Raw genomic sequence first — 25,056 nt, forward strand, 5'->3', positions numbered from 1 at the left:
GCACGGTTTTCTGAATTAACACGGTTTTTATTCGGATTTCGCAATTATCGCGGATTTTTTGCACGGCACGTATCCCCCGTGTAAAAAAAAACCCTTAGTGTAGCTATGATAGCGTGAAATGTTATAAATCAAACAAAATATTTCCTATTCTTCGTATCGGATTATTTGTAGAATACGCGCAGGGAAGACCGGAATAATTGGAGGTGTTTTTAATTTTAATTTTGTCGATGATGACATGGCAGATGGAATTGGCGGAGCTTGTTTCAGAATTACAGGGTCAAGCCAAGTGCAAGATTGTATCTGCTCTGAAGATCTGACTTTAAGAATTAAACATTCATTTTATTATTTGTTACCGGAACAACTTCCTGATCGTCCAATTTTTAAAATTTAGATTTTTCACAAAATGGTCGACATTTTTGTGAAAAAGTTTATTTTTCACCTATGTTTAACATTCTTTTTATAGTGACCTGACAAATGCTCAAAAAATAAAAATAAATAAAAAATACTACTAATTTTCCTTGGTTTTGATATTCTTTTCTATATAAAAATCCAGTTAACAAATTTTCTATTGCGATTACAGCTATGTTCACCTGTTTAAACATGTTAAGATATGTCTAAGGAACAATCTTTGATGATATGTGGGCATGTAGGGTCTATTAAATCAGAGTGTAAGTGATCTTCCTATGGAAACATAGCAAAAACAGGATTTTTGATTGGAGACACCTCTAAATCATGTCCAAACTAAGTCATTTTTGGCGGAAGTTTTTAAATTCACATTTAGAACAAGAATCTGAGCTGACCCATGTATATTTATTTTGTTTTTTTTTCAAAATGTAGAGAGGTTTAATGTACACGCCTAGAATATCTGCGGTTCAACTTTTATTTGAAAAGTATGAATATAGCAGATTATTTAAAAATTTATAATACAAATAATACACAAAATCCATTGACGTTATTCAGGTAAAAAAATGCAAGAAAATTTTCAGCATCTGCGATTGGCTTTGTACTTGCGCATGACTTCTTCGGTGTCCTCGTCATCGCCAGAGTGTGAAATTGAAGTTGTGCATTCCAACTAATGTGATTGCTTAACTGTGCGACGATCACGTTTGCGCTTCGGAGCAGTTTTTTTTATTCTTTTCCCTTATCTTTTTCGATCATGTTTTTTCCGATTATCTATTTCAACAAGACCTTAAATTATTATATTGTTAACTCACGCGAAATATTTGATGCGCTTTCATTCATAACAAGAAATTTCCTTTCACGCGAGCACGTAATGTTTTGAACGGAACCTTGAATTATCTAGAGGCTGATCGAATACTGGCGCCATCTTGAACGGATGCAATTGCAAACCAAGGTGGCGACATCCGGTTTTGTGGATTTTTTTAAACCCAATCATAGTGAGCATTTTTGAAATGGGCTTGACGAGTCTACGCAATCGATGTCTAAGACCATTTTAAAAATCAAGATGTCAGCTTCTGGTTTAACGGAATTCTCTAAACCCAATCAATATGGGTATTTTTGGAACGGGCTTGACAAATGGATGCCAAATATCGATGGCCGTTTTGAAAACCAAGATGGTGACTTCCGGTTCAGTGGAATTCTCTAAAACCCAGTCAAATTGTGTTTTTTGGACCAATAGACGCCAAATATCGATGCCTGACGCCATTTTGAAAATTCTCTATAAACTAATCACTATGAACATTTTTGAAATGAGCTTAACGAGTTGACGCCAAATATCGATGTCTGAGACCATTTTGAAAATCAAGATGGTGACATCCGGTTTAGCGGAATTCTTTAAAACCTAATCAATATAGATATTTTTGGAACTGGCTTAACGAGTTGACGCCGATGTCTGAAGTCATGTTCAAACAAAGATGGCGACTTCGTGGTTAGCGAAAATCTCTAACATCCGAGCAATATGTTTGGATATTTTCGAATTAGGCTTGACGCCAAATACCGATGTCCGAGGTTATGTTGAAAACCAAGATTGCGACTTAGTTATCAAAACTTTCTATTACCACAACATTGACAGAATTTTTGGAATAGTGGTGTTGAACTGAAACCGGAGATCAATCCCGGAAGCCATGTCAGACTTCTGATTTAGCGAAAATCACTTTAAGCTTAATAATACAGCGAAGGACCGATTTAATCAACAACCGATATTGTCAGCTTTTTGACTCGATTGACTCACTTTTGAATTACAAAATGGACTCAGACATTAATCTCTATCACGCACCCAACCATCTCCCTCTTGAAGATATCCGAAATTGATTTAATTGGGTTTTAGAGAATTCCGCTAAACCGGAAGTCGCTATCTTAGTTTCTAGGATGGCGACAAACATCTATATGTGGCGCTGCGCCTGCAGAATGATTCCTCTATTTGGATCTCGACATTACTACACCACTACTTTGGATTACTACATTTACTCTTGACATCGTTAAAGTAGCCAAATGAACTCTCACAAACGTTCGGGGAACGTTTTTTGACAGCCAGAAAATCTGAAAATCGAATGCCAAGAGCCACAGGGACGACAGTGGCAAGCGGTTTCTTCGTCCGAGAGGTTGCAAACAAGCTACAACCATATAGCAAACTTGAACAAAAAATAAACCAGGCTGTCGACTTATAAGACGATAGTAATTCCAAATCACGATGATAAACAAAACAATACAGACAAAACGCCATACCGGAAGCTGTTCCCGACGATGCGGACGAAATTCAATTGAGTGATAATGGACGACGAAGCCTACGACAAGGCAGACTTCAAAAAGCTTCCTAGCTGCAAGTTCTATAAGGCAACCTAAAAGAGAGAAAAGTGGTAGACATGTTCAAGCTAATGAAAACGTCAAAGTTTCTTCGAGAAATATCTGGTTTGGCTGACGATCTGTACCCGTATCTTGAAAAGGGACATTTTCATTTCAACCAGGCCTGTCAACTAAAAAGTGTACGTGAACTGGAAAAACGCCTTTTCTGAAACAACTCGATTGTTCCGTACTCTTTTGGCCGGATTGGTGTTTCGGATACAACGTGCATTATGTTTTTTCGCACCTAGTTACATCCAAGTTAGTTGTCACGGTGAAATTACTTGGTAAAGTCCGTTCAATATTCCAACAGTGTTTGAACATTTATCCGGACCAGTGTTTTACCGCTCGGACTGTGCAGCAACTAAACAATCACTGTGTATTATTAGATTGTATTAGACAACGCAATCGAGGTATGACTACCCGATATGGCTTCTAATACATACGATAATACTATTCGTAAGATCTTCGTCGGAGAGGTTGAATAAAGGGATATTTCCCCAAACATTAGCAGTGGTGTCCGAACAATAATAATTTAACTGACGCACCTCCTTCCTTCCTTCGTGATCCAGCGGTCTGGCTTTACTTGTGCTCGCATAACACTGTGTACCTATGGCAATCAGTCTCCCTTATGTGAGTACTGTAAACAATCTGAGCACTATGATGGCGAGATATGAACAGCTGAGATCTTAGTACTGTCGTGTGGGGCTATTTTGGATATGCGGGGATACTTTGCGCCAAAAATAGTTATGAAACATGCGTTTCGACGTCATTTCATCAGAATTTGACATTAACTTAGTGACAGAGCCGTATGACCGCTAGCTCCAAAAACGAAAACACGGTTTGTGTTTCTGAGTAAGCCCTAGTTTTGTGTGAGGTCCCGCAAGAAATGGAGCTCATTTTAAGCTGATGAGAACTAATGAAATCGAAACATTTTCTCCTTAGTGGAGAAAAAACGGTTTTTGCCAAAAATTTTCTTTAGACTTTTAGCTTTGGTAGAGCCACATCTTGTAACCAAGTTTCATAATGCATATGTCTGTTATCAATTTTCGTTAAGACTGTTTACCAAAACGAAAAAAAAAACTTCGCGGGTAACTAAAAGTGATTAGGGTCTCGTAACATATTGAGTGTACTAAGACTACATAGATAAAAATTCATGAAAGATTATACACTGCACATAAAGGGAACGCGACCAATAGTGTAAAATCATGCTTGTAAGCAATTTTATATGGGCCACAACCCGTACTATAAATAGCTTACATATGTGTTGGTGTCAATACCGACATAGAAAAAAAATCCCGTTAATTAACACCAAGACATGAACGGACAATCATCGACTCACCAAAGACACCCCTTACTGACATAAAACAATATGTACACAGCAAAAAATATGAAAATTAATTTAAGCGTATTTAATAATGTTGAAATGTTGTTGAAAAATTATGTAATTGTGTTGCACGAATAAATGCACATAAAATGAACCCAGAAAATCACGCAAATCCGTATGTTTCTATGAAAATTTACATTATTCTGCTCGAGACTTGCGCGCTATTCATTCAAAGTTCAGCCAAAATATCTTATTTTTACACGTTATTAACTGTGTTGAGCAGAGAGAAAAACTAACTGCGTTGCACGAAAATTTAAATGCGCTTGGATCGTTCACGCTCAAGCAAAACTTATGTGCGACACTTTGCAGTAACGTTTTACGTCGCTTTAGCTGTCAATAAGGGGGTATTTTTGATGAGTCAATGGTTGTCGGTTCAAGTCTTAGTATTATATATAACGGTTTTTTATTTGTCAGTATGGTCACCAACAGATTTGCGCCCAAGGTAAATTTAATCATACGCATTATTTTACACTATTGGTCGCGTTCCCTTTATGTGCAGCGTAGATAGCATAATTTTACATGAAATTTTTTTCTGTATATGATAGGGATGATATTTTAATAAAAGTAAATAAATTTGAATTATAATTTATTTTACTATGAAATGTATTTATTATGAAGATATATATATATATATATATATATATATATATATATATATATATATATATATATATATATATATATATATATATATATATATATATAAATATATATATATATATATATATATATATATATATATATATATATATATATATATATATATATATATATATATATATATATATATATATATATATATATATATATATATATATATATATATATATATATATATATATATATATATATATATATATATATATATATATATATATATATATATATATATATATATATATATATATATATATATATATATATATATATATATATATATATGCTGATGTGATAAAAATCCATCCATTATTAAAGGAGTTATAATTTTTCAAAATTGAGTAAAAAAATGAATCAGGACGACTGTAGACATTTTTTTGTTCAGAGATCAGTAAAGTATTTCGTTTAACATTAGTAAACAAATCACGGTGTCTTTTTTTAACAACTTTATGCAAACAAATTCTCTGAAACTTCAGGATATGAAAGAATGGGCTTTCCCCTTTCACTTGAAATCAAAATCAAAATAATCCGTCGGGGGGTCTAGAGCAACTTTTTTTTTAAGTTTTTTTCGTGAAAACATAGATTTTACAATGGAACTAGTTCATATTTCTGCCCCTAGATGGTGCTTTAGACATTCGAACAACACCAAAAGTAAGAATCTGATAGATTATTTAATTGTCTACAACTTTGTTACCAACTAAAAACCGATTTGAAATTATCCCGAAAAGTAGTTTAATATTTTAACCAATTGTAAGTCTAAGTTAGTTTCACAGAAGACCTAGTGGTTTGTCAATTCACAAGCACTTTTTTTTTGGCAAATAGTTGTGTTTAGTTCAATAGTGAATTCAGCAGATTTTCAGAGCTTGGAAAGTCTCATCTTTTAGCTGAAAATTATAATTCCCTGATACAGGGTACCATTCATATTTTTTGGATGAGAAGTTTTAGATAAGTGTTGACCAAACTAGTATGATATTAATATTGTTTTTCATGATGGTAAGTGATTCCTCCCGCAGAAACAGCTTTTTCAATTATGTATGCCTTTTTTTCATTTTTTCGATTGTTCTCAGGGATGACTGATAACTATTCTTACATGAATCTCCTACTCTGTTAGCATCTTCGTATCAAATTGACTTGTCCTGAACTTCAATCTTTATATTTGAACAAACTCAATGAAACTTTTAACTCATCATTGCAATATTTCGCGGATTTCATTGCAACGATTGGTTAAAAACGTTGATTATCCGTTTTCAAAATTAACTCAATATGACAAACAATGAACAAAAAACTTTGAGTTTTTGGATCAAGATATTTTTACATTTCTTATAAAAGAAATGTATAGAATTCGCTCAAACTTTCAAGATTTTTTCCGAGGCCCGGAGGGCCGAGTCTTATATACCAATCGACTCAGCTCGACGATTTGGGACAATGTCTGTGTGTGTGTGTGTGTCTGTGTGTGTGTGTATGTAACGGACAAATTCTCATTCGTGTTTCTCAGCAATGGCTGAACCGATCTTATCCAAACCAGTTTTAAATGAAAGAACTAAAAAACAGTATGAACGCTATTAATTTGTTTTTGATTCTGATGTTTAGTTTCCAAGATATGAATGTTTGAATGTGTAAAAATGGCGTTTTTTGCAGTTTTTTTTAAATTATCTGCCGAAATTGACAACATAGATTAACAATTTATATGTTTTTAGATAGCTTTAACGAATACCTTTCGAACAAGCTATAGATTGTTGAAATCAGACTATTATCAAAAGAGATATTTAACATTAAATGCGGACGAAAGATTTTTATCATTTCCCATTGCCAGAAATATGACCAAAAACATGTAATCTATTATTAACGCCAAAACGGCTTACTTTAGGTCAATAGTATCTTCAGAGAATTTAATGAAGGTAATATGCCCTTTCTTTTGGTATTGTGCTTTTGCTGATTAATCCCCCTATGAGTGAGATATTTTTACAAATTTTCTTGGAAGTGATTATATCGAAATGATGTCTTCAGCAAATTTGTAGCTCTTACTTTTGCATATAACTTTACCAAAGACTTTAAATATCTATTTTGAATACTTTAAAAGTTATGGCTTGTTGTTTGTTGATTACTCTTTGTCGCCTATTTATTGTTCAATATAGTAATAATCCATTGAAATAAGTTAAACATTATTTCGATAAAACGAATTTTGTATTTCATTTTACTATCTACAACCGCTAGAAATAATCACCGAACACTTCCAAGTTGTCTGGAAGGAACTGGATAATTTATCAGTACAAAAATGTTCATTTGTGCGAACCTTCTGACTGCAATTTTTCTAACTTATAACCATCGGATCGATCTGAAACATATCGGAAAATGAAAAGCGAAATAAATAACTCCTAGCAATGGCGCACAGTGGCTGGAGGCTGGCCAAAACCTCAAAAATTTATTTTTGAAATATTGATATTTTATTTTTTTCCTAAATTTCTCATATATTGAATGATGTATATTTAAAATTTTACGATCATTTGATAAGAACACGATTTTTAACATGAGTGTAAACGTAGCAAAGTCCGGATTTTTTAATGATTTTCCGAAATCACCATTGTTCTGTTCAATTCAAATGCATGTTGCTCTTTTAATTTTGGAGCGATTTTAGCACAACTAGTTTCATTGTGTAGAGGAACGAATGAACTTGGTTAGTGAATGAAATACATTTGGTAAATTTGCTTGTAACTATAACTTTTTAATTTCAATATGTTTGAGGTGGTCAGATCAAAAATACTTTTTTCACTAATTTATTCTGTACAAATTTCGGAATCATTTCGGAACGGTCACATAGTATACATTCTATAAGAAATAAGCTCTACTTTTCGAATATCATGATCTCGTTCTGCGCCTAGGTGCGCAAAAAGATTTAAGGAGATTTTGAAGCTTTGTTGCTGATATGGAGTCGCATGGTGTTTTGTGTAAACTAGTTAGACAATCTACAGTAAACCAACACGGTATACAATGGATTTAAGGTAGTGTTCTTAATTTTTTATGATATTGCTGACAATCAATCACAATCCTCAGATTTCTTTTCAAATTGAGCTCGCTTTTGTAGAGATGTACTATAATAAGGGTCTTTATTTAATAGGAAGCGAAGTTAAAATTGATTTAATGTCTATGAAACATAGAACGGCTCACCAAAAAATGCATAACTTTCAACATTTGCTAAAAATGTTTTTGCCTTTCTCATTCACTCTAAAATTCGTCAATCTAATCCCGACCCGGAGAGCCGAGTGTCATATGCCAATCGACTGAGTTCGTCGAGATCGAAAAATGTCTGTGTGTATGTATGTGTGTGTATGTGTGTATGTAAAAAAAATGTGACCTCTGTTTCTCAGAGATGGTTAGACCGATTTGAACAAAGTTAGTCTCAAATGAAAGGTACAACCTTCCCATCGGCTGCTATTGAATTTTTTATTGATTGGACTTCCGGTTCCGGAGTTACGAGTTGAAGAGTGCAATCACAAAGCAAATTCCTATATAAACTGGAATGAAAAAAATTCAAAATCAAATTTGTATTTTTGATGCCAAATGACTTTAAAATGCATGAAACATTGAGATATTTGACAAAAATTGACATATTTGGGCTTTGGTACATTTTTGCCTTTTTCATATAGAAAGGTTATGCAATCACTCTAAAAATCGTCAATCATACCGACCCGGAGGGAGTATGCAGTGAGGGGTTGCTACTTTAAAATTAAAACTAGTTTAAAATTTCTTAACAAGTAAAAAATTTTCGGAGGACCTGGACCTCCCGGATCTTTCTCCATGATCCGCCGCTGGTTTCAAGCGATGTTTCAGTATCACATAGCATCTCAAGATCATGGTTGTCGATCCATTGTATGTATGTGCAAATCGTACTGAACATGTAATATTCATTTCCACCATTGTATTGAACATAACCAGCCATGGAATCGTACTCTGGACAAATGAGACAAGCACAATTGCACCACTAGGTGGATTAAAACAGGTTTTTATTTTGAGAATGCGTCGAGTTGAGACAAAAACGAAATATGATTAATAACGAGGATAATATCTTCCGAATGTAGAGAGAAATTTATGAAAAATGACGAATTCCATTCGACTCTAGCAGGTTCTGATCGATTTTGATGAGCATTTGATTTTTGTTGTATGACCAATTATATGTATAGGTCAAATGTTTAAAAACAGTAATTTAAGGTAAAGATAGCATCATTTTGAAACCGCCAATTTCGGAGGGTTAGTATCTTCGATGAGTTTTACAAACGTTAAACAGCGCATCATTTGATAAAATAATTTTGACGGTATATCGTCCAAGAAGTATTTATGGTGAATTTTCTCAGGTTAATATTCATGACTACAATAAAGTCTCAACAAATTCGCTAAAGACACGAACTCTGTTACTATTTTCTGAAAAATTAATTCTGCATAATTTTAAAACTTCAAAAATTACGGTTTCGGAATTATGCCGTTTGGACAGTATGATCGATTTTCACCAAACCGAATTTCTGGCTACGCCGCTGATTTCAAGTAAGTAGAAACACAGGAAACTTCTAAGTAGAAACACAGAAAACTTCTTCGAATGCTGAATATCTATTATAACACATTGAAACCCCGATTTTATCAGCCAAATATGAACATATGTTTGATGGGCTCTAGCAGACGAACAAGACTGAATTCGAGTAAATCCTTTCTTGAGCACGTTTTCCTTATCATGAAGATATGCGAAAATAAAAAGTTCATCATAATCAGAAATAGTTATCTGACTACATCAAGGGACGAGAAGAATATTTTAACAGCTTCAGTTTATTATAAAGAAAAAAATTGGCCGATTTAGTCAATGTCCCCATTTTGTCGGCCTAAAATACACCATGAGACTAATAAAAATGGGTCTTTATTATATGTATTATTCACTGTGTTTCACATTAATAGGTACATTTCAATTTTGGAGATTTTTTTATTGCATCGGACTACAACAATTTTTAGGTAGTTTTCAAGGGGTTATTTTATATACTTCTTCCAAAATTTGGCGAACCTATTCCAATTCGTATACCAATTAATTGGTATACTTAAGGGTTTATATGTTGCAGATAGAGAAAATACTGAAATTTTCAGCTTTTTCCTACACAATATTACGAAAGCTTATTAAACAATTTTTCCTAATAAGTTTGTGAAAATTATAAACTATTTGAAATTTTTTAATAAATAGTGACCATCGCTTCACAACGTAGTCTATTTTTCATGGCTTGCGGTGAGCACGACCTCTCGAATTGCTAAACTGAAAATTATGGAATAGAAATTAATTTTTAGTATTCTTTACAGATTTAACTCGCCGCGCAGATAGTTCTGAATTAGACCCGCTGGTGCCCTAAGACGATTTCGCTAGATTTTCAGAGCACTGTGCACCCAGTGCATTAACGCAAGTGACGGAAGGTTATCGAAAAGTTTCGTGAAAATGAAAATTCCAGTAATGATGATGATTTTCCCAAACGGTTCGTTTTCGTGAGGTTTTTATTTGTTCTTTGGCATTAGGATTAGCGATAATAATTCAAATCAAGGATACTACTGGGAAGTCACCTTTAGAAAAAGTCGATGTCGAAGTAAAATTTGGAACTATGCACGCATGCACTTCAGAGATAGCGTGATATCAGGAGCTGCGATTTAATTTCAACGCTTTTTTGTGAAAAGGGCGATACTTACAAATGTAAACATAGGGTTTTTTTCATACATGCGAATGAGGGCTTTGAAATGCAACAAATTAACCTAAAAATTTTGATTCTACGATATTGCTTTCTTAAACTACAGCAAAAAATACAACGGGCGAAACTGTATTTTTGTTTGTTTATTTAAAGTTTCACCCTCCACGCTCCATGCAAACAAACAGGGCGATACTTTGTTTGCTAGCAGTTTAGAGGCGAAACTGTTATTTTCGTATTTTTTTAGGATTATCAAGCTGATACCAGCTGTAAATAGTAACAATGATCGCTATTGAAAAAACACGGACGAAATCGGTGGTGTAGAACGGTAGTTATTGAAAAAAACGTAAGGGCGATACTTCAATGCTGATAGGTGGGACCGAAAAAGTAAACAATCGCCAAAGGGGCGATACTATCATTTTGTCAATTTTAATAGCAAAAACAAATTTTAATTTAATAATTTCAAATACTTTATGAAGTTTTGGGTTTCGATCACTGAATCATGCAATCTAGGATGTAAAAAAAACACAATCGTTCTTAAATAGGAAATAAAACCAAGTCTGGAAATATTCACTGTTGATTTTCTTTGAATGGTATCACTGCTAGTATCGCCCTTTTCAAGAAAAAGCGTTGATTTCTTAGTTCTCAGTCGCGTTGGAAATTTGAGTAAAGTATAAACTTCAAATCGATTCAAAAAAAAATTTCGATTTTTTTTGGCTCAGTACAATATATAACCCCTTTAGGAAAATTCAGTTTTCCCATCACAATATAGATATTTTATTAACAGAGCAATAACAATAATTCGTTGGTATGTCTATTTTAGGGGCCATTTTTTCGCTTTTCCATTGATTTGGTTTGAGATTTCTAGCACTGATGTTGTCCTATGCTGATTTGAGAGATTCTCTGAGTCCTGCCACTATCCCATGTAGTATGTGTTATCAAAAACATCGCGAAGCATCAAGTTCTAAATGTTCTCAAACGATATAATATCCGAAGAGAGTGATAAGAGTTATAAGAAATGTCTCATCACACTGTTAGGTGGATTAAAAACGTTTTTGGGATATATTCGAGGACTTCTATGTATATAAGGTTATTGTTGTACTCAAATCATATTTTGTTTTCAAAAGTAATACATATCGCATAATCTAGGATCAATTTAGTAACGCTATCTCGCATAATTAATAGGAAATGGCCGTAAAATCCAACTGCCACAATATGCTTTGCGGTGAAAATTTGAATAAATCGTTTCACGCTAACCACTAATTTGGACAGTTACAGCTGTGGTTTGCGTTAAATTATAAACGGTGTGTCCCAACATTTCGTCTTGAACGGAATTATAATAGCTGACCTAAGCGATCATAACCTAAATTATACGACGTATGGCCCTTTATAAAACATAAATATAAGCAAACTCTTGTAACCAAGCAATACCTTCCGATGAATGGTAGTCCCTTCGAACCTATCGGGAAAGATTACAAACCAAAAGCGCAAATAGTTTTCTGACTCTGTCAAACATCCTTATTTTCAGAAGTTCAATTAGAATTGTCAACGTAATGAATCCCGTCTAATATTTTCATGCCACTCAACTCAATTATTTTTTTGGTAATGTAATAAGTGCCAGAAAACATATTTCCAAACCACTAGGCCTCGTGTGAAACTATCTTAGATATAACCTTGTTAAAATCTTAAACAACTTTTCCGGATGATTTCAGATCAATTTTTAGTGGTCAACAAACTTGTAGACAATTAAATTTTCTATCAAATTCTTACTTTTAGTTTTGTTCGAATGTATAAAGCACCATCTAGGGACAGAAATATGAACTATCTCCAGTAGTAAAACCTATATTGTTACGAAAAAAAACTTCAAAAAAACAAGTTGCTCTGGACCCCCCGACGGATTATTTTGATCTTAGTTTCAAATGAAAGGGGAAAGCCCATTCTTTCATATTCCGAAGTTTCAGAGGTGCTGAATTTTTTTTGCATAAAATTGTTCTAAATACTAGTGAATACTAGTGAATTTAATTTGTTTTCATACTCTTTAGTACATATCTCACGTTTTTCTCTAAATTAGAACATCATTTGCTTAGATTCCATACTTTCAGCACACATAACATGTAATGAAGTTGTCGATGTAATTGCATTCGAATTTGAAGTCTATGGTGGTGAAACACCACAAACCTTCGAGCCTTTAGAGAACTTCGGAAAAATAAACAGAACAGAGTTCCAATAATTGTATACATATAAATAAGACATAATAATAAATAATAAATGGATTAGACAACAATATCGAACTGAAAAATACACTAAATTTACCGGTAACAGTCAGAAAATCATCAGAAACAACTACGGAATTGAAATGATCTCATTGTAATCAAAACCTTCCCGATCAGAAGAGCATAACAAAACAATAACACTATTATAACTATGGTTTATTTATAACAACTGGAGTTATATTCAGATAACGGAATGGAAAATGGATTGCGGACAGTTTTCTATACTATCAATATTATAACACAATCTATTATGAAACGATCAATTTATGAATTGATCGTTTGTTACTAGGTCACTGTCATTAGATGATTATATCTAATACAGTTCTCTTACAGAGGACGTTTCTACTTTTGGAAAAAAATTATATCTCATTTAGTTTTAACTTTGATAAAATCATATCAAATTTTGTTACAATTTTGTTATCATTAGCCAGTTTTTTGTTTTATTTTATGGTGTTTTAACAACTAACCAACCGGATTTATAACAGGTTCTGTTTCAAAATATTTTTGAAATAAATATTTCCAGGTGTTATAAATCAGTTATGCCCTTCTGATCGGGTTGTTAACACAAAATAATATTTAACAATAAGCGTTAAATTTCAAATTATAACGGTAAACATAGTGATTAATAATAAACGGTTAATGCCCAAAATCGATTATAGCACCAATGTTAATTAAAACTGTTGACTAGCTACTAAGCAAGCGCAACAGCGCTACTCATTAGCACCATCTATCTAAATAGCCTCTTCCAAAAATACTAAAAACTACATACTGCTCAACTAGCCGGTAAAACACGAAATTAATCGAAAACAAACACTCACAAGAAACTGAACGACGAGGGATGAACCGGCGACGCAGCAAAAGTCACGGAAGAGTCAATTCATCAATTCAGCATCCGCTGCCAAGAACCACCAACCGCGACCGATCTGCTCATCCGGCGAGGTCTTCTAAGGAATGCACTAACTAACCAACTGATGGTCCGATTGCTAGAACGCGTCTGCACTTGCTTGACTTTTTCGACTCTTGTGTACGATTTTAATTGAGTATTTTATTATCGGAGCCGTGCGGTCGTGCGGAGGGGCCAAGTTCATTGGGTTCAGCAAGCTGCAATTAGAAGTAAGTTGATCAATTTTTTCTGAAGATGAATATTCTAATAGGGTGGAGCAGGCCAGCGAATGGCATAAGAAACGGGCATAGCATTTGTTTTGACGAGTGAGAAGAATGTATTTTTCACTGTGTTATCAAGACGGGTTTGATTCATGAATATTGTTTTCTGGTAGCACATGCCATACTGAGTGGTAGATTGGTAATACGCAAATTTCTGTTATCTGCAAATGAAGCATAAAAGAGAACATTTCGATGATCAAGAAATGCTATGCGAGAGACTAAATCTAGTACGTTTCTAAAACCGTGATCCATTCATGACCCTCTATTCAGAAAGACGACGCAACCTACCTACAGCAACTCTGTACAATTTTAAGCCTACAGCAACTCTGTACAATTTTTATATAAAGTGTTCTTCGTGGTCATCATGACCGAACAATTGGGGTGCTTCGAACCATAAACGAATGTATTTCTTGAGGAGAGATCAAAAAGACATCTACAATGAGTAACTCTTATTGTTTACTTTCTCTTCCGTTAATAATTCGGTCGCTTTAACATTTGTCCCTCAACACTTTGCATAATATGCTAGTCAAAACTACTGTCATTCGATCTGTACTGTAAAATAAGAGAAAAGTACTAAATCAACACCGTAAACATCGAAAGAGAAAGTGAACAAAGAGAATCACTCATTGTACTCACTGTTTTTTTATCAATCCAATGTCAACATTCTTCAATTAAGGAGGTTTTTATTCATTAAAAGGCGGAAAAAATCTACTTAAAATGAGTACAAAACCTCCTTAATTGAAAATTTATCTCAAAAACTCAACGAAGGGGTTAGGTATTTTTTACATAGAATGTAAAAGAAATTGGTTAAGTAGTTTTTGAATGGCAGGTAACAGCGCTAATCATGTTTTATCCAGAGACGTTCTACAAAAAGCTTCGTCACCGAGTCGTTTGTCGATATTTTTGCGCAGAAAAATTACAGAATGTTATTGACATGATACACTATAATGTACGAAAGGTTTGATCAATTCGTTTCATGCAAAGTTCTAAAAAAATCGCAAAAAAGTGTTTTTTTACGATGAAACCCTTAGTTATATTCCCGGAATTTTTCCGTTGATCGTCCTTCTCGGAACCCGAGTCTGTATTCACCGATAAAAGATTCTGCCAATGGGCGCAAACTGCTAAACAGAACATGGGAGAGTACCCTATAGGCGGCATTAAGTATCGTTATGCCTCGATAGTTATTACAATAGAGTCTTTGCCTCTTCTTGAAATTTGCAATATAACTCAAGTAACAGTTGAGGTTTTATAGCACATTCTAAGGTTTAATAGCGAATTCAAGAGTGCCATCAGACCTCAATTGTTGCTTGAGAAGTCCATCCAACCAGTCTAAAAACATGTCATTTTTCAGCCAGATGATACCGATCACACAGTGCATTGCTTCATACAGCCGGTCGCTCACGATTTTTGGAAGTTCGACCTGAATCCTGTCTTTTCCAACGACTTTAACGTTTTCAGCTATCGAAAAGCCTTCCACATTTCGACTACCGAGGGATGAGCCACAGCTTGTCCATCATCACCAATACTAATGCTGTTTGTGTATTTTCTATTCGTTTATTCATTCAATAACAATTCAAAGGGCTCCCTGCACCTAGCTAAAAAATTTACTTGATCATCGAGGCGTATTCGTTTAGCGAGATCGCGGACATAGATGCACGTGGATGACCGCAAAGGGATCGAGCGTTTGTACGTGCACATGATTGATCCTGTGGGTGGTTGTATGTCGCGTGTGCTAGCATGTATGCAACTTCGCGTGTACAAATTCGAGTGTCAAATAATGTCACTCAATTTTCTCAGAGATGGCTGAACCGATTAGCATAAACTTAGTCTTATATGAACGGTATAAGTCTGGATAATGTAATACACATTCAAATACGTTCAACATTACTTGGATTTGCGCGTCTAGATCACTAGTGACCAATCAAAGTAGCTTTGAGTTAATGTCACACCTATTTCCCAGCCAACTCTTATCCGACTTTTGCAAACCTGGTTTTAAATGAAAGACATAATACTCCCATTGACAGCTATTGAATTTCGTTCAGTTCTGACTTTCGGTTACGGAGTTACAGGTTGGTTATTGCGGTCACATAGGAATTTCTCATATAAACCGGTATAATAGCAATACCTTATAGGTTAAAAATCTATTGAAATGAACATCAAATTACTTCCAATCGCAGCCCTAGATTACCGATGGCGAATCAAAGGTTATTGAAATATAGTGTTCACTATTGATAATTGCGGAAGTCCTGAGGTCCAGGCATATTCCAAGGCTTAACCAATTTTCACTAACCTAGTCACAAGTACCAGGAATAATATGCAGTTCAGTGTTGAACCCTCTCCTTCCTCCACCTTTCTCTCAACCACTCATCCCTCTCACCCCTCCCCTACCTCAGACACCTGCATTTCCTTCATCCACCCCGTATGCCAAACTAAGTTAGGTGGTTCCCGACAATGTAACAAGAAGACAATATTAAACTTACGCTCAGTCTACTTTCTACTTCTGCCCAAGTCAGACGTACAATCAAACCAAGTGAACAAAAACTAGCAACCTCTCGATCTAGTGTGAATTGTCTCGAGAACAAAGGAAACTATTAATATATTCTTGCCATCATGAGTAATGTTGACGAAAAATCTCTGCTCCGACCCAACACAGCGGTCGTTGACTTTAAATTCTGTTCAATAAGATTGAGTTTTCGTGAAGTGGAATACCTGCTGAAGGTGAAGATGCAGCTTAAGCTCAAGGAGGTTATGTATCTACAGTATCATCATCTTCGTAATTTCGTACTCGTATCATTCAACACGTTAGCACAAGCTGAACGTTTCGTTATGCAGAACAACTTGAAGCACGTGGCTCAAAGTGATAAAGTTGTAATTAAGATTCCCGTGTATATAGAAAAAGACTATGTAGATGTAAAGTTACATGACCTATCACCACGTACCCCTCCTGATCTAATCGCAAAATACATGTCGCAATTCGCAGAAGTAGAATCAGTTACGCGTGATACGTGGAGAAATTTCTTCCCGGGTACTCCTAACGGCGTTTTTGTAGTAGGATGCGGATCGAAAGACCTATCCCCTCCCACTTGACTATAAAACTCAAAACCCACCAACTATTAATCAAACTACGTTATGCACCCATGAGGGGCAGACTCCCACGTGCAAGCATTGTAATCAAACAGCACACCACGGACAACCTTGCGCGGAAGATACAGAGGAGAATGCATCTCAACCGATTGCCAACGAATCCACGATAAACCAACCTAAAAAAGAGTTTTCAATACCAATACCTGAACCACAAACGGTTGCCAAATTTGTGGCCGCTGTTCAGTCCATATTGACAACAGCCAAAACAGCATCCAGCACCCCAGAAACAACTGTAAGGATCATCGGTGATGAAGATAGTAAGAATGACGACGGGTTTACACTGGTGACCCGTAAGTGCAAGAAGCAGGAAAGAACATCTGGTCGCGAGCACCAAGGCACTTTTAACGATGATGACCTTGATGTGGAGGACAGAAGAGAATTCATTGGTCCCCATGAAGCAGTAAACGAGCCGCGAAAGAAGGTCTCCGCTCGCAATAAAAAGTTGCGCGCACGAGATCCAACGGACAATCAATGATAATTGTTTTTATTTTTAATATTTACATATTGTAAACACGTAAAAGATCCACGGCTCCGTTAAGCTACCGCTATGAGCTGTGTCAAATAAACGAAATAAAAAAAATTAAACTTGCGCTGGTTAATCTTTTTGCCTTTCTCATATCAAGAAAGGCTATGCAATCACTGTAAAAATCGACTTTTTAACCGAGGCCCGGAGAGCCGAGTGTCATATACCATTCGATTCAGTTCGTCGAGATCGGAAAATGTCTTTGTGTGTATGTATGTGTGTATGTATGTGTTTGTGTGTCATTAAAACTCACACAATTTTCTCAGAGACGGCTGAACCGATTTACACAAACTTAGTTTTATCTGAAAGGTCCCATAAGCTGCTATTAATTTTTTAATTGATCCGACTTCCGGTTCCGGAGTTACGGGTGGAAGAGTGCGGTCACACAGCAAATTCTCATATAAACCACCATGATGTCCAAATGATGTAAAACATATTAAAATGGGTGCAACATTACTTGAATTTACGGGTCTAGATCACTAATAGCCAATCAAAGTAGCTTTGACCACATTGGCTCCCTATGACGGTTTTTGAGGCCCCAGGGAACCCGCCTGCTTCCTCAGCTAATATCAAACCTATTCCCTAGCGAATTCTTGACCGACTTTTACAAACTTGACTTCAAATAAAAGATACAGTAATCCCATTGACTGCTGATGAATTTCGTTCGGTTTTGACTTTGGTTCCGGAGTTATAGGTTTGTTAGTGAGGTTACACTGGAATTTCCCATATAAACCGTTACAATCGTAATACTTCAGAGGCTAAACACTATTGAAATGGTCACCAATTTACTTCGATTCGTAGGTCCAGATCACTGATTGCCATTCAAACAGTCTTTAAATATATTGTCAACAATTCCGGATTCCGGGCATATTCCACAATTAAATTCACATCGGTTATTCGGTGATGACTTACCCAATTTTCTCAAACCAAATCTCAAATGGAAGACAAAATATGCAGTTGAGTATTCTGTCGACCGCCCTCCCACCCCCTTACGCTTACACCTGCATCCTTCCTCACCTAACACAACCCCCCCCCCCTCCCCCCTTGGACCGCCCTCACACCTGCGACATATCCTCCACACATCCTTTCCAAACCATTCCCCCAGCGTTCCACAATATTACCACATTGAACTTATGCTGATTAAGCTAATGAAAGATTGTGCTTTTTTGTTTACAGTGTGTCTGCGTCGACTTTCGTGGTATTCGTGGGATACCTGTTAAGTATAATAAGAATGTAATAAACATTACCACAATTATATTGAATATAACCAGCTTGTTTGGCACATACACACTAAGCTAGCCAAAAGTTGCTCAGTAATTTCTTTTGACGACTTGTACAGTAAAGTGAAATTTTTACCGAGCTGTCAGCAAATTGTTTAAAAAATTGCAGTAAAGTTTTAATTTTTTAACGATTTTCAGTAATTTTGCGAATAATTTGCTAAAAAACCGCAATATTTTTAACTGAATTTATCATCACTTCTGTTCTTTTCGGTACATTAACATTATCCAGTAAAATACTGACTGATTGTTCGGCAAAATTGTACCAACATTACCGAATATCGTCAAAAACTTACAAAACAGGTACAGCAAATCATCTGTCAGCCGCCATTTTCAGAGAAAACTGCTGACTGACCAGCATTTTTCGACGTTTGGATAGAACAGATTGCGGAGAGTTCGGTAACCGAATTGTTTAACTGAATTGATTACCGAACGGTTTGCTGTTCAAAACCCCAGCAAAATTTTACTGTACCCAGTAATTCAAATAAGGTGTGTAGGTTAATGATAAATTTGTAAATTCGCAAAATTTGAAATTTGCACCCTTTGTATTAATTGATATTGTTATACTACTACACGAGAGAAGATTAGCTCATAACGAACAGCACTATAGACACGAGCATTGTTGTGTTAGTACTGCAATGCTGATGAAGGAATAGCGAAAACGATCGACGTGATCATAGCTGCGATCTGATCTGTATATATGTACATAAAGAAAGAGGGAAAGAGGAAATTAAAACACAGCTGATCAAGACTGGTTATATAAGTAAAATAAGTTAGTTAAAAAATAGGGGATTGTCGTATAGGTTGGAACGCTGTATAGGTTGGGACAGCTCGATATTTTCGTTCCTATGCAGTGTTGCCATTTGTTATTTTTAGCATATACCAGACTCGGTTGTAGCTCACTTTTTATGCCAAGTTGAAGTTATAGTTCATTCTTGTCACAGCTGCACTGAGCAGTGTCAAAAATCTTTTGTTGTGTAGATTTTTGAGCCATTTTAAATTGAATCTTTTTCATCGAAATTGCAACGTAAATAATTCTAAAGTGTTAAGAAGTAACTGAAATGTTATTACCGATCAGGGGTTTCCGTTTGCTTGATTGGATTTTTTTCTTAGGTTGGGACACCATGTACTTATGCATGCGTACAAGATTGCGTGCAAGTTTTACATGTAAAAACGGTGAGTCAGATTAACTTTGTCAAATGGAAGTAAATACGTCTTTCAGTTACTTATTCTTATTCTAAATTACCAATTAACAAATAAATATTAACCAAAAAATAAATATAATGCATTAAAGTATAATTGGTCTTTAATTATTTAAATTGTTTGAAGTGTCCCAACCTATAAGACACATTTTTTTGGCCATTTTGCCGTCATACAGAAAATTTATCCTGAGTATTATTTAAAATTGCAAGTAAACAACTTCCATTCGCAGACATTAAGCCACATAATATATCTACAAAATGGTGTACTACAAGCTAAAACATATTATCATGGAAACAAGATATCAGCTTCTAAACAAACCCGACCCAACCCCGACTACATTCCCTTATATCGCGCGTTAGAAGGTCGCTCTTGAGGGATTCCATGAGAAACCGGCCGACCGCAAAATATGACCATCGTCGATTCGAACGAAACTTTGCAGGTGTGTTCGCTGTATGAATCTCCATGATATTCTCTGGCAATTGGAATATTTTGATACAAGAGTAATTTTTCAAAAGGGCGTAAACGTTTCTACGTATATGAATTTCAATTTTTTTTGTTCGATTACTGTATTTTACACAGCAAAACTATCTGAGAACAAGTTACAGGGAATGAATACTTCTGTCCGAAAAAATATACACTAAAAAAAAATGTTGTGTCATTTTACAAAAAAAAACAAAAATTTCAATTGCGAAAAAACCCATTTTTTTAAATTTTTTATATTTTGTTATCAAAAACCTAAAGAGAAAAGAAACATTTTGATTGTGATTGCATGATGGAGAAAAAATCGGTAAAAGTTTTTCTAACAATAACTTCGTACATGTTTTTAAATTTCATACTAATTGACATACAAAATTGTAATTTTATTACAGAATATAATTCTAAGCACCATTTAAAATCAAAATGCATTTAACAAAAATCTTCCAAAATGCGATAGTTTTCGAGATATTTGAAATTTTGCTACTTCAAAAACAATTAATTCGTGTAAGGCGATATTGTAAACTATTTGAAAGTTACATGAAAGCAACCAAAATATATTTTAACCATAGGGTCTGTTGATTAAACTATATAGCTGAATCATATGTTGGTTGTTTTCATGTAACTTTAAAATATTTCACAATATCGCCTTGATGTCAAAGAGAAAGTCGCAGGAAAGTTTACGGGCCTTTTGAAAAACCTATTATTGTTGATGGAGAAACGCGACTAACTTATGAAAAGGTCGTAATAAAACAAAATAATTGTGTTGTTAAAACAAAAGTTAAAATATCTCGAGAACTACTACATTTTAGAAATTTTTTGTTAAGAGCATTTCGATTTAAAATGGCGTTTAGAATCATATTCAAAAAGAAAATTATATTTTTCACTGCAAATAGTAAGAATTATAAAAAAATGTCAAAAGATGTTATTATGAAAACTTTTTTATTGAAAGCTTCTCCAGGATCCAAATACACTAAAAAGTTGCTTTTACGTTTTTAAAACGATAAACATTAAATTTTTGACATTTTTTGATGGGGTAACGCGAATAACTTTTACAAAGAGCATAATTACACGAATTAATTGTTTTTGAAAGAGCAAAATTTCAAATATCTCGAAAACTATCGCATTTTGGAAGATTTTTGTTAAATGCATTTTGATTTTAAATGGTGCTTAGAATTATATTCTGTAATAAAATTACAATTTTGTATGTCAATTAGTATGAAATTTAAAAACATGTACGAAGTTATTGTTAGGAAAACTTTTTTACCGATTTTTTCTCCATCATGCAATCACATTCAAAATGTTTCTTTTCTCTTTAGGTTTTTGGTAACAAAATATAAAAAATTTAAATAATGGGTTTTTTCGCAATTTAAATTTTCATCATAAATTTTATTTTTTTGAAAAATGACAACATTTTTTTCAGTGTATATTTTTTTCAGACAGGAGTATTCATTCCCTGTAACTCGTTCTCAGATAGCTTTGCTGTATAAAATACAGTAATCGAACAAAAAAAATTGAAATTCATACACGTAGAAACGTTTACGCCCTTTTGAAAAGTTGCTCTTGAGTCAAAATAATCTTATTACCTGTGGAAAATATTTAGTCTTGCATGACGGTGAAACGTGTAAAGTTTCATTGGAATCTAAGATGGTCGGTCACGATTTTAAAGATTTTCGGACGTATCTTCGTGGAATTCCTCTCTTGTGTCCAGTTTCTTTTGGAGAAAGAAAAGCCGTCGACAGCCAGTAACAATTTCAAAGTCCCCAACGATTTGGTGGACTTAGTGGTTTGGTGCTAGGTACTGTGAGCCGATATCAGCACAGCTGCTGGACTTTTGCTGTTTTTTGTTTTTTGGCGGAGGCGATCTATTGGGTTAGTTTACCTTGGTCGCGGTGGAAGAGGGATCTGTGGAACAAATCGGCCAAAGTGCAGAAAAAGGAACGTTGCATTCCGTGTTTTGCTGATTGTTCAGGACACACATTTGGTACTAGTTTTTTGATAACTAGCGAAGTAAGACCTTCGGTGGCCGGCAAAAGTTCGTGCTCGAACATTTTGTGGTCCTTCGAGCCGGAGCAGCAATCGAATCATAGTTTGGATAAACGAGAAAGGCACAATCGCACCGCTAGGTGGATTAAAACAGGTTTTTAACAGGTTTTGCTCATCGTATATATGCTTACCAAGTGTAATAAGAATGTAATAAACATTTCCACAATGTAATATTGACCGTAACCAGGTATTAGTTTGGATAAATGAGAAGGGCACAATTGCACCACTAGGTGGATTAAAACAGGTTTTTTAAAGCTTGCATTTAGACGTCTCGTGCAATGGAAAGTATGAAATATTGATCTTACGTGTCTTCAGCAAATTTGTCTAAGATGTGTTGTTCTACGACTTCATCGAAGACAGTCAAGCTCTACCTCGAACCGATAAAAAGTTCAATTTCAGATAGTAACGAAATTAGAACCACCCTAGGTTCAGTTCAGATGAAAAAGGGGCTTACATAGTACAACTTTCTTAGACATATTACAAGGTTAAGTTAATTAGTCATAGCAAAAAGTTAAAATTTCAGCCAAATTTACCAAATGGCATTTAAATTTGAAAATGAACCAATGTTATGTAGTCGAAGAACTGATTCTTAAGTTATAATGCGGCAAACTAGGCGTCAGAAACTACGCGATGAGTTTTTAAAGGCGGCTGTACATTCTATGGCTGCTAGAATAAGGCGATCTACTGTAAACCAGTATACGCGCTGACTCATTCGCGGCAAACCAACAGCATCTTATGTTCGAGTTCTACCCTAAACGAGCTGCTATTATCCGCAGTGTACAGCACTTGTGTACTTTAGGTCTCTACTTACAATTAAGTGCCTCAATTACTGATAAGAAATATTATTTGTCCCACCAGAATGTAATATGTGCGTAGCTGCAAATTGATCAATATTTACCAAGTACTTATCGAAGAACATGTTCAAACAGAACATACCGAATGGCTAATGAAAGATTTCGAGCGAAGAAAAACCCACACTTCAAACGCTGTTCCCACGAACCTTATCTGGGGCACCCTTTTTCCAATGAGAAATGTTTACTCAGGTGCTACTGATCGCCATTACCGACACGTGCTCGGAACTAAACATTTGTGTTGTTAGTCAGAGTAAACAAATGGAGAGCTCTTTCCGATGATGCAATCGATACAGTGGTCACTTCCCCGGATTAAGTAACACCTAATGTGAACAAAAGTTGGGGTTCTGTGATTGTTTACAACAAAAGTAATAATTAATTATGCGCTTTTCATACTAGTTATTCCAAAACAATTTTTGGTTTTGAAATTTTAGTTCAAAAATAACGAAACTGAAAGATCGTAAGAACTAGCACAGAAGCATAACTTTAACAAAACACGAAATAAAGCTAATCATACATTATGCAAATAAATTTCTAAATTATTCAAATCAAGTCAGTAGCCTAAATACGAAAAGACCTACAAACTTCTCCCAAGCCGGAACGAACCTAATGTTTTTTTTTTCTGTCTCTTGTCATATTCTCATGAAACGATGCCCGGCTTGATGCGATAATCATTATTTATTTATTCATTCCCTACCATTACCGTCAGTTCGATGCGATGCAATGGTGACCGGCTACTGCTCGGGGAACTTACTACATAGATAATTTCACAATACAAATTCTGTTTAGCACCCGATGTTTCTGACTGACCACTACTATTTATGCATGCGTTGTATGGGTTAAGTAGGTGGCTCTGAATTCGGATCTAGTAACAATTTCCCACGCCACTTCTGAGGACTAGAACCAAACTGAAAGCGGAGTTGAAAAGAAAAAAAAATCAATTTTGTTAGAGTTAAACAAAAACAAAACAAAATCGCACTTTGCAATGGACAAAAATACGTGCACACACCTTCTTCCTCACCATTCGATTCGGACAAAATAAACAGAGCGAAAAAAAACGAGAGCAAATAATAGAATGCAAACCTACCTATACACTTCTACATCAGCAGAAAGTACCGCTTCGTGATAATAAATCATGTATCTACCGTCTGTGATAACGCCATTGGCGGTTCGCTGCTATCGATTCGTACGGACCTGGCTGGTTCAGCACTTTTATTCGCCGCATGCCTTCACCTGTCTGAAGGTATATTGGGCGGTGGTCATTGGCCTCTCTATAGCTGTTGATCTACAACTACAGGTGCGGGCGAACTAGTAACGGCAGACAGAAGTGTAAATTGGGTGCGCCGATGAAATCGAATCGATCGAGGTGTTTCGGGTGTCATTTTTAAATTTTGTTTATCACTATTGTTTGTAAACATTGCAGAATAAAAGTTCAATTGTAAACATCGGTTTTCTGTAGAACAATCAAAGGTGTGATCAATAGTAGTGTCTAATTTTTGACGATTCTTTATACGGTAATCGAATAATTTTCAATATCTGAATTCATTTTATCAATT

General features: G+C 35.0%; 1 protein-coding gene across 3 annotated transcripts in view; it reads right to left on the reverse strand.

The window, feature by feature from the left end:
• Positions 1 to 25,056, reverse strand: part of LOC131693686 (probable beta-hexosaminidase fdl) — a 151,341-nt gene that overhangs the window by 99,625 nt on the left and 26,660 nt on the right. The window contains exon 2 of one of the 3 annotated variants that reach the window (XM_058981725.1): positions 13,637 to 13,919. The exons of the other annotated variants lie outside the window; for them this stretch is intronic. The gene's annotated coding sequence lies outside the window, so the exon portion shown is untranslated. The remainder of the gene's footprint in view (positions 1 to 13,636; positions 13,920 to 25,056) is intronic. 3 annotated transcript variants of the gene reach the window in all.

This window comes from Topomyia yanbarensis, chromosome 3 (genome assembly GCF_030247195.1).
Source record: "Topomyia yanbarensis strain Yona2022 chromosome 3, ASM3024719v1, whole genome shotgun sequence".
Taxonomy (NCBI): domain Eukaryota; kingdom Metazoa; phylum Arthropoda; class Insecta; order Diptera; family Culicidae; genus Topomyia; species Topomyia yanbarensis.